This window comes from Beta vulgaris, chromosome 7 (genome assembly GCF_026745355.1).
Source record: "Beta vulgaris subsp. vulgaris cultivar EL10 chromosome 7, EL10.2, whole genome shotgun sequence".
NCBI lineage: Eukaryota > Viridiplantae > Streptophyta > Magnoliopsida > Caryophyllales > Amaranthaceae > Beta > Beta vulgaris.
The window spans coordinates 5,588,769-5,601,279 of NC_079208.1; positions in this window are offsets into that span (position 1 = coordinate 5,588,769).

Below are 12,511 nucleotides of genomic sequence, written 5' to 3' on the forward strand. Positions count from 1 at the left end.
TATTTTCAGTGTAAAATGATTTTCATGGAAAACAATTTACAATGGAAAACACAATTCCAAAATTAATTTTCCATTGTTTGGCTCGATGTAAGAAAAATGATGAAATGAAAGGAAAATGAAAGGGAAAGTAAGAAGGTAGTGAGAGGAGTGTACAAGAGAGATAAGGAAAATAGTTTTCCCTTCATTTTGAAAGGAAAATGGTTTTCCCATGGAGAGTAATTTTACCCCAAGGGAAAATGGTTTTACACTCTTTTGCCAACCAAACAATGTAAAACTGAAAATAGAGGAAAACAATTTTCCGGGAAAACGTTTTACGCCCTACCAAACGGAGCCTAAGTGCGACTGCGTCAGATTATCAATTATTAATTTAGGGCACTGCATATAAGAGTTTGTGAACAAGGATAAAGCAAAAGCAGCGGCAATGACTAGTGGGTACAACAAAATTACGCAAATCTTATTGGGTTTTCGTGGGGAAGCACCAATTAATTTTTTTTTTAGAGGGAAGGACCAATTAAAATACATTTATTGATAACTAAACATTACATTACGATTTTCAAGTCAAATTGTCAACTTTTCGACGTTCACAATTTTTTTCTCCAAAACCTTCTTTTTTTTTATTTTGTCTTATACTCACCCTTTTCTTACTATTTAAAAGCTCCAATATTAATAAAAATTTTGGTTTTCAATGAATGTTTTGAATTGCTAATAATGAAAATTCTTCCTAATTTTTAAAAGTGAAGATCTCATCCTCAACAAGGATACTCAACCATTGAAACAATTTCTCACCAAGGTTAGCTATGAATTTCATTATAATGAAATGAATTTCGTCCTTCCACTTTTTTGTTACACTACTACAGAATCATTGATTTGCGTCGGACGCCAAACCCTTATTTGCGTCGCACATGGGTCCGACTCCACAGGTATCGACGCAAATTAGGAAGACGTACAAGATCTGCGTGGATAAGGACATGACGCATATTATAATCTATTTGTGTCGGATGGCTAGAGGAGTCCGACACACATGACCCTTGAGACCAGCCATCACCAGCACCATTTGTGTCACATGTAGGTCAATGCTTGACGCAAATAAACCATTTTTTTTAGGGAAATTTCCTCAGGTACCCCTGAGGTTTGACGTAATTCTCAAATTACCCCTCACATTTGGGGAATTCCTCATATACCCCCGAGGTTTGTGTTTGGGTCTAAAATACCCTTACTCTTGACGGAACCCTAACGCCGTTAACTTTTTTTTTCTCTCTTTCTTCAGTTTCTCTTTCCTTCCTCACCTTCCTCCATGGATGAACCTCCAAGCTTTCCTTGTGAGCTGTTCTTCGTCTAAATTTCCAAATAAAATGGTCCACATTTTAGGCTTTCCTTGTTCAAGTTTCACTCTCTCTCCTCCTCTATCAATTTCACGCCTCTCCTCCATCCCCTCATCTTCTCTCTCTTCATCTCATCAGTGCCTCTCCTCCCTCATCTTCTCTCTCTTTTCCTCTCTCTCTTCCCTCCTCGTTTCCGCCCAAATTCCACCGGAAAAACCGCCCATATTCCGCCGGAAAAAGCCCACTTCTCGACTTAATCGCAGCGTCTCGAGTTCTTCGTGGGCAAATCTGAAGACTTGATCTGAAAACAGATATGAAACTCGTTGTTCTTCGTCGCTGTTCTTCGTCGGCTGTTTTGTCGTTCTTCTTCGTCACGTTTTGTCGTTGTTCGTCGACTGTTCTTCGTCGGCTTATCGAGTTCTTTGTCGAAGATCCAAGACTCGAAGATAGAGTCTTGAAGATTGAAGACTCAAAGATCGACTCCTTTCAAAAAAAAATTGGGAAATTTCTGTTCTTTTTTATCATTTTGTTTGTTTTTCAGATTTATTTTTCGTTTTTCAATTGTTACATATTTGTTTATTTATTTGTTTTCTTTATTATTTCAAATGAGTTTGGAGGATGGTGGGGGATGATGGGAGGAGAGAGAAAGCTTGGAGGTTCATCCATGGAGGAGGGTGGGAGGAAGGAGAGAAAACTGAAGAAAGAGAGAGAAAAAAAGTTAACGGCGTTAGGGTTCTGTCAAGAGTAACGGTATTTTAAACCCAAACGCAAACCTCGGGGGTATCTGAGGAATTCCCTAAATGTGAGGGGTAATTTGGGAATTACGTCAAACCTCAGGGGTACCTGAGAAAATTTCCCTTTTTTTTATCAAAAAATTCTATTTACATCGAATTTTGTATTACATTCTCTAACATCATCACTCCACTACTTACTACTTATTTCACTTTTATTTCTCACACACACTTCAATTTAATCTGCTTGATGACAAGAACAAGATTAAGAATCGCACCCTGCCATTAAGAATGATTTCTAGTTTTCCACACAAAGTAAACAGTGGCATTTAAGCTTGCATAACAGATTTGTTGCTTCTTCTTGGATCTGTGCTTTCTTCCCCATTGTTTCCACTGATTATACACACTTTCCACAGATCAATACTAAATCTGAAGCCAACTCACTATACCTTGACACACTTTGTCACTAAAAGTACAATGAAAGAACATATTCTTACAAGAATGCATGCCATTGCAACACAACAAACACTCAACATTTGGGCATTGACCAACTTGCTTTAACCTCTCCCTAGTCTCGAGCTTACCTAGGGCAACCATCCATGAGATAAAAGCATGCTTAGGATCTTCATTTTGCTCTACACCTAATGACACCAGTTGACATTTTCCTGCTCACCCACCAACCATTGATACCCACTCTTGATAGTGTAATTTTTTATTGCATCCAGCCACAAATTCTGATTATAAGCTTGCTTAAAGTTGATCTTGATTTTACAGACCATTTTCCACCCCCAACGTGCATTCTTGGGAGCTTCATTCTCCCACCAAGATGCATCTTTAATATACACACTATGAATCCACTTCACCCACAACATATCTTCTTTATGAGCTAACTGTCATACATTTGGAGAAAATGAATTAAATGTGTTGATGAATTGGTGAATTGTGTTGATGAATTATTCATGAATTATGCAGGAAGAAAGAGGATAAGAAGTGGTAATAGGGTATGAGAAAGGGAAAGGGAGAGAGAGAAAGACAAAGAAAGAGAGAGAGGAAATCAAGAGTGACGATTGGTTTTGGATAAAATGGTTTGCGTTCTTAGGGTTCGAAAATAAAAAAGGAAAGCGAGCCTCATGGCTATTTGCGTCGCATGGACTATAAAGTCTGATGCAAATCGGATACAAAATAAGGCTCTAATGCAATTCGTGAATAAGGCCCTGAAACCCATTTCCGTCGGATGGGCTTCTAGATACAACGCAAATCGTTGAATATAACCATTTGCATCGAATTTAACGTACCATTAACGCAAAATTGGCTCTCATGATTTGCATCTAACATCAATCCGGGTGCGACACACATGAATCTCGCGCCCATTTGCTTTATTTTATTTTTTTTTGCGTTGAATGTGTGACTCATCCGACACATATAAATCATGATTTGCGTTGGACGCCATGAATGTCCGACGCAGATGATGCAGTCCTACACTTTTGCGTCATTTAACCTGTTGTGCAACGCAATTCAGGAGACACAAATCAAATTGTTTATACTAGTGTTAGACTTTATGTAATTTAGGATTTTGTTTTTTTAAAGGATTCATATAGGAATTTGATGATAATGTCAAGGGGTTCATCTTTAACCGCTCCAATCCCAACCACATGTGGTTGCGACATCCCTGTTGCAAAGATCAGGTCTTGGACAAAAGATAATCCATGTAGGATGTTTGTGGGTTGCAAGTTCTATAATCCAGAGACTTGGAGTAGCGGATGTAGCATGTTTTGCTGGTTGGATGATGGTAGCACTGATTGACAAAGAAATGTCGTAAATGATCGTGTGGTGGAGAAGGAGACCCTACTCAGTGATTTTGAAGAATTTGAAGAAAGAATTAGCTATGGTGAAGTTAGGAGGAAAAAATGAAGCTTGCTCATCAAATGAATAAGGTGAAGTTGAAGCCAAAAAAAAGGGAGGTTCCCTAAAAATGTTAAGCACTTTGATGGTTTTCATTTGGTTATATTATTGTTTGTATATCTATTTGATAACACGTTTATATACTCATTTTTATGTGATATATTTGTGTGTTTTCACCATATTTTTCCCATATATTTAATCTCTTAGAGCTATTATTCTTTACTTTTCGCTATTGCTCTTCTCGGGTGTATTTGTTTTGTTTTTGTAGGATTATGGCGTTTATTGGAGTTGATTGGGATTTGCACGAAAGCTTGGATGATTGCGGAGCATTCAGATGGATTGATAGCTTTATCCGCGATGATTTTGAAGATATATTGCGATATGGTGTTGGTAACCATTAATTACCATGCCTAAGGAGCTACAAAATGGACTTTTGATAGCAAGAGAACAAAAAAAAACAGCATAAACCGCCACCCTTTGGCGGTCCTTTCAAGCTTACCGCAAGGCCATGGCGGTCTCCAATTATTTCAATATTACGTAATCTTAGTTTTAGAGTGTTTTAGGAGTCCAAATCCTAGTAAAACTCCTTGTATTTGGATAAATATAAATAGGTTTTGGATAGAATTTGAAAAGGGGATTCTTTTAGATAGAAATAACGTGAGATTGGTTTTCCTCTTGAACGCTCCACGTTTTTCATCACGTCATTCTCCATTATTTCCTCAAAGCTTTGTTTTCGACATTCAAGTTTGCAATTTCACCAATTAATTCAAGTATTATTTTCTCTTCTCTATTCTATTATTATTATTGTTAATCATGCTTCCTTTTAATCTTTATTTTGTTTGTTCAATCATCATGTGTGAGTAGTTTCTTATTCTAGGGTTAGGTTGAACCCTAATATGAATTGATGCTTGTTTAATTCCCAATTCCCAAACTTTGATTAATTTATGATTCATTTATTTTAGGGTTGGTTTTAATTATCAATTTATGACTAGAAATAGTATATATTGAATGTGATTATTTTTGCAACGAAAGTTCAATCTCAATCAAATCTAGAACCCTAATTTAAGATAAAGGAAATCATCACGAAAGTAGTTGATGTAATTTATTAGGATGTTAGGATGCTATGTCTAAAGTCCTTAATTTGCATGACTCCATGAAAATAGGCATGATTGCATTGTTAGGGAAGCTATTGATTGATCGAAAGAAATCCTTAGTACTATTAGGGCGCGTCCATCCTATGTCTTTAGTCTTTGATTCACTCTTAATAATTTCATTTGCTTTAGTTATTTAGATTATTTCATCACCACTTAATTGGATTACTTGCTTAGTATTAATTAGAGTCAATTTATCTACTTTGAATCAGTTAGTCTCTTGGGATTCGACCCTTACTTGCCCGACTACATTAGTTAGGAGGAATAGTTAGGTTATTTTTGTTAGGTACGCGACACGCCTTTCACTATTGTTGTAAGCATTATATGGTCACTTGATGGCATGAATGTAATATGGAGTTCAAGGGACTTAAGTTACGGGTGTAATGTAATGTATGGTTTTATTATGGGTCAATGAAAATAGAACGAACTTGATGTAATTGTTTTGTGGTTCAATGAATGAGAATTCCCCCACCCTGCTGAATTGCGTTGTCCTGAAGGACAATCTTTGACAGGGTAGGGAGAAGGGTTGAAGAGTGTTGAGTCTCCTATTCAAAATTAGTCTCCTATTGATAAGTTATTGTTTAGTATGTCAATATGTTAGTGGGTCTGTTAGTTAGCATGATGGGTTAAAGTTCCTATATTTAACCATTAAGTTGTTAGTGGTTTGGCTATTTAAGGTCATCTTTTCCCTTATGTATTTGTACGCAAGTTATGAGTAATATAAGCTAGTGTTTTGTGTGTTTAACTTCCTCTTATATTTATTAAACCTTCCAACATGGTATTAGAGCAAAAACCAGGTTTGATCCTTTAAACAAAAAAAATTGTGGAGTGTTTTTATTTTGCAAGGCAAAGTCAGAGGGTCGGTGAGTAAAAGCTGAGAGTAAAACACAGTGAGTTGTACAGACGTGGCTAACAGTGGAGGAAATTTGTCAACCTCTATTCCAATGTTTAAGGGGGTGAATTATCATTTGTGGAATTTGAAGATGAAGACTTTGTTTAAGTCTCAAGAGCTATGGGATATAGTGGAGAAAGGTTATGAAGAACCTAAGGAGGCTCCGTCGGGACCTGATCAAAAGTCACGGAACAACCGAAAAAGAGATGCAAAGGCTCTTTTTTTTCATTCAGTCGGCATTGGATGATGAAATTTGTCCACGTATTTTCGTTGCATCAACCTCCAAGCAAGCGTGGGAAATCTTGAAGCAAGAATATTTCGGTGATAAGAAGGCAATTGTTGTTAAATTACAGACACTTCATAGTAGTTTTGAGAATATGACTATGCAAGATAAAGAATCGGTTCAAAATTTCTTGTCTAGGGTGTAAGGAGCGAGTTGTGAGTCAAATGAGAATATATGGTGATACTATCACCAATGATACTATTGGGAGTAGGGTGTTGAGAACTCTTAATAAAGTAAACAATTATAAGCGTATTGTGACTGTAATATTGGAGTCTAAGGACTTGTCAGCTTATACATTTGATGAGTTGATGAGTTCTTTTATGGCTCTTGAAGAAAGAATTGGTAAGAGTGATGAAGAAGTGGAAGAGAAAGCTTTCCAAGTACAAGGAAAGTCTTCAAATGAATGGCAATTTGAGGATGGTCATTGTGGAGGTCGTGGTCAAGGTCGAGGTCATGGTGGTGGTCGTGGAGAAGGTTGGGGTCGTGGTCGTGGTAATGAAGAAAGTGGTGGTCGTGGTCGATTCGAAGGACAACGTCAACCTATAAGTAACATTCAATGCTACTATTGCAAGAGGTATGGTCATAAAGAGGACCGGTGTTGGGTTAAACAACATGATGAGAAAGAGAAAGAATAAACTAATTATGTTCAAAAGGTTGAGGGGGAAGGGACACTCTTATAAACTCATGTGTTGTGGTTGTGTTGTGAATGTCGTGGTTGATGTACCTTGAGCGCCGAGAAGTAAAGTGGGTCGAGTTCAAGTCGAAGACGTCGTTGTGTGTCGTAGTGTATTTGTGGCAGCAGTTGAATGTACATGGCTTTGTGGCGTGCTAATGTCAGTAATGCTTGAATTTGAGAATTTTGAATAAGGGGGTGTGTTGAGTCTCCTATTCAAAATTAGTTCCTATAGTTTAGGAACTTGTGGTATTTCAGTTAGTAGCTTATTGTTTAGTGATGCATGAGTGCCATATTTTTAGGAGCTAATTTATTTAGTATGTCAATATGTTAGTAGGTCTGTTAGCTAGCATGATATTAGATCATGGGTTAAAGTTCCGATTATTAAGCATTAAGTTGTCAGTGGTTTGGTTATTTAAGGTCATCTTTTCCCTTCTATATCTGTACGCAAGTTATGAGTAATATAAGCTAGTGTTTTGTGTGTTTAACTTTCTCTTATATTTACATGAAGAACCAAAAATGGATGATGGTTGGGAAGAAGTAATATGGTGTTTATATGGGAGAAAAGAGAATAACTTGTAGGTGAAGGGTTTGGTGAGTATATGACAAAATAAAATATAAAACGAGATTTTGGAGGGAAAAGATTGTCAATGCCGGAAAGTTAACAATTTGGCCTGAAAATCATAATGTGGTGCTTAGTTGCCAGCGAATATATTTTAATTGGTCCTTCTCTCCAAAAAAAATTAATTGATGCTTCTCCACAAAAAGTCTATTTTAATTGGTTCTTTCTTTTTTTAAAGAAAACCAATCTTATATGCAATGGAGATAATTTGGGAAAGAAATTAAAATTACCCACTCTAAGGGCTATTTTAATTACATACTACTAACTTTTTTCTATGGATACTAGTAATCGATTTTCTTAAGCAACTTCGTTTGATAAATCTTTTTTGGGGGCTCATTCTGTAGGCCTCCAAACCTAACTGGCAGTTGGGGTTGTAACATGATGAAAAATAAGGATAGAATTTAAAATACTATATTATTTACTTACATAAAGTAAAAACAAAAAAGAAAAGTTCTATGGATTTTTAGTGTATAATGTATTAGTAGCGAGTAGCGACCCATGTCACCATGTGAAAATGAGCAAGAGGTGAACCATGCGTGCGCGGTCCTAAAGATAATGCTCACAAAATATATAATTGTACCTGAATGTATACCGTATTTAAAAAGCCTAATGTATACCATAGCTGCTGTTGTGACATTCTCTTTGCAAAAGTTCAAATGAGTTCTTCTTCCCAAAAGTTCAAAATCTTCAAACCAATTTAATATTAGAATTATTACAATAATAAAGAGAGTTGAAAGTAAGAAGCTAATGTTTAGCAATAACCGTATGTTGTCTATGCAAGATTAAAGAAAGGGGTATATATATATGTATATATATGTATATATGTATGTATATATATGTATATATATATGTATATATATGTATATGTATGTATATATATATGTATATGTATGTAAATATATATATGTATATGTATGTATATGTATATATATGTATATGTATGTATATATATATGTATATGTATGTATATGTATGTATATGTATATATATGTATATGTATGTATATATATATGTATATATGTATATATATACATGTATATATATATATATATGTATATATGTATATATATACATGTATATATTATATATATATAATATATAATATTATATATAATATATATATATCTATATATATTATATACATACATATATATATATATACATACATATATATATTATACATACATATATATATATATAATACATATATATATTATATACATACATATTATATATATATACATACATATATATATATATATACATACATATATATTTATATACATACATATATATATATATATATATATATATATACATAAAGGGTAGAATTAGGATAAGAAAAAGGGTAGTCGACTTCAAGTGTAAAGGCGAGGCAATGGTCATGCTAGCCAAGGAAGCATGATTGTATAGCCTTTAGACCACGGTTGTGCTATAAGTCGTGCATTTTCCCCGAGACAAGGCAATAGGTATGACAGTGTGCAAAAAGGAATTACTGCATGCAGGGGTAGATTCAGGATTCCGAAAGGACTAGCGTAACTTTACATTATTAGAAACTCAAAAAAAAAAGTTCGTAATTACTAAATTCAAAATGCTACAAAATCCAAATACAACCTTGAAATCTCTACTTTTCCCAAAATCTCTAAAAGGAAAGTCATGGTTTATCAGTTGACAAAGTCCTCTATCAATATAGAATCTCCTAATATAATCTCTATCATCTTTATGAAAATCACTCATATTTCTCCTCTTTCCTGGATCTTGAGGAACACTCTTAATTTCCATTTCGGTTAACCTTTTCAATAGAGTTGGATTTGAGACGTAGTATGTGAAGTAGCTCCAAGTTATAAGTCTTCATTTTGAGATGGAGAGTTAGTACTTAATGGAAAAGAATTTTGTTGACTTGGTTGAGTGGGAGGAATAGGTGAACTTGAATCAACTTGATTTTCATTAGGTGTTCCTTTGGAGAAAAAGCTTTAGATATCCCTCCCTTGTTTTCTTTTCATGATTCTGAAATATAGATTTCTCATTCACCAATAATCCATTCCCACAATTACAATAATAAACTAACAAATTCCACAGATTCCCAATTTCAACAACATGTGAAATATCACTCTCAAATCCCACAAATTCACAATTTCAGCAAAATGTGAAATATCACTCTCAAATTCCACAAATTCCCTATTCCAAACACTACTAATCTTTTACCTTCTTCAATCATCAACTGCTTGATCAAACTGATCTTGTAATTACTAGTACTACACTATCTCGGATTTGTGTATGCCAGTTCTTGAGTTTATCCTTAACTTTGCAAATATATTTCACTACCCAACTTGGCAATTGAATCCATATTCGAACAAGCATTTTTCACCATAATATTTCAAATCCAAACTTGGCAATTGAATCCGTATTTGAACCTTCTTAATTTCCTCCTTTTGAATATCCATAACTCGATGATATGCCTTCTCTACAACTGGTTTTCTATCAAAAAAACATTGAGTAAACTTCGAGATTGAGGATTACCATGATCATACACTTCGAGTCTGCTCTATATCTTTTTCACGATTGTTAACCATTAAGATAATTTATGCTTGTCCTTACGATGTTGCTTTAATTCCTGAAGTGAGCTATGTGGTAAAAGAGATTCATCAAAATCAGGGGTTTCCACCATGAGAGCTGCAACACCATGAAGTTTCATTATTGGTTTCTCCATTCTACATTTAGTTGATTTAGATGGACCTTTCTTCTTAATTTGTTTTTGATGAAATTTCTTCTTTACTTTTGCTTTCGAGATTCCTCCCATGGCGACTGTGCAAGTTAGAGGGGTTTAAACTTGCGCCGAGAGAAAACGAGGGCACGAAAACTTTCCATCCTCTTTTTGTTTGGTGTATTATGTTTTACATTTCAACAATAAGGATACACTTGTAATTATAACTCAATGAGTAGGTCGTATAGATTGTCGTTCGTCATCAACGACAATTGTATCTATTGGATTAGTGAACTTGTAGCTACCCGCGGTTTTTTACTCATCTTCATTGGGGTTTTTTCGCATTAAGACTTTCTTGTGTCATTCCCCTGAACTTCCCCTGTAGCTCATCTTGTCACATCAAATTAATCTATTTGTTCATGTCCGAGCATTAATCATCGTCCTTGACTAATTTTTAGGATACACTTATCCTTAAGCTTGTACTTATATTACTTTTAGTACAACTACTTTATATTGCTTTGTGGGTTTTTTCATCTGGAATGACCCATTAAAATATGGTTTTGTGGGGAAATACCACTTTAAAAAAAATTTGGAGGGAAAGGCCAATTAAAATACTTCTATTGGCAACTTAATACCACATTATGTTTTACGTGCCAAATTGTCAACTTTCCGGCGTTGACAATTTCTTTCCCTCCAAAACCTCATTTTCTTGTTTTTTCTTATTTCCTTTCTTCTTACTATTTAAAAGCCCCATTTTCCCCAATTTCTCCCAGTTTTCGCAATTTCCCTCATTTTATTGAAGCTAAGACTCCCATCCTCAACCTTGGAGCGGGTAGTAGTACTAGTTAGAGAACTCGAAGCAAAAGCACTCGTCCGAGTTCGTGGAGGAGAAACGAGTAAATCCATATCGGAAATCAGGCTTGTTACTGTTGGTAAACGAAAATTTGGAACAATGTGAGTGAGTGAGGAGAGAGAAAGTGTGATAGAGTGTTAATTAGTGAGAAGATGGAGAAATGGGTAAGAGGGAGAAGAAGAAGAAGAAGAAGAAGAAGAAGAAGAAGAAGAAGAAGAAGAAGAAGAAGAAGAAGAAGAAGAAGAAGAAGAAGAAGAAGAAGAAGAAGAAGAAGAAGAAGAAGAAGAAGAAGAAGACGACATGAAGATTTTAGAGGGAGAAAAAAGATGGGGATCTCATGAAATAAAGAGCTGAAAACAAAGAATGTGAGTTGACAAAACAAAAAAAATCGAGGTTTTGGGGGAAACCAATTGTCAATACCGAAAAATTGACAATTTGGCCTGAAAAATTGTAATTGGGTGTTTGATTGTCAATGGAAGTATTTTATTTGGTTCTTCCCTCCAAAAAAAAAATTTGACTGGTGTTCTAGGCAAACCTCCTGGTTGTCTCTGCACCCCTACCTCCTTTATCACTGAGCGGTCATTTAGGGGCCTTAGCTGGTGATCCGGGCTGTTTCCACACAAAAACCCTATTTTAATTGGTATTTCCCTCACGAAAAATCCTTGCTTTGTTGACAATAATACAAGGTCAATAGATTATTTACATGTTGGAAATTTTGAAAATTTTAATTTATTTTGTTAATTAATATATAGTTTTCAAAATATTTAGTGGTCCATTGTCTTAGTGGGTAGTAGATCCGGGGTTCAACCTACCGATCGTGACTTTTGGTTACCTGGTTCATCGAAATCTTCAACAAAAGGCAAGACTAACGAAGGTAGACTACGTCCAGGGTGGCCTGGAGCCACAAGCTACTCTTTCTTTAACCCGAGAAGCATAATCTTTCCTAGAAAAGGACTATCACTATGCTTCCGAGTCACTATCCTCAAATCTACGCCCAAGAACCCTTTGTTTTAAAAGCCGAAAGGCTTCGGATTGGACTCCGCGCCTTTCCAAGGGTTCCTCCCCTGTGGTAGTTCGGGGATTTTATAGGGCTTGAGCGCCCCGCCGGTCCCAATCCCCTCTGGGTCCAGAGGTGCCATCTGCCGTATAATTGACACCTTCACCTCAAAGAGGTCTTCGGCTTTATATCGTGTTAGTGCATAATCCGCTAAGGAGAGGTCTTCCCCCTTTTTAGCCTGCAAGGCTTCCAGAAGTCTACGATACACATTGTTGAGGCAGTCTCCACCAATGATTTCGTCATCTTGGAATGGAAAAGGGCACACTTTCGATGGTCGCGCGGGGATCTATGATCAAGGTAACAACCCATCATCATCTCCTA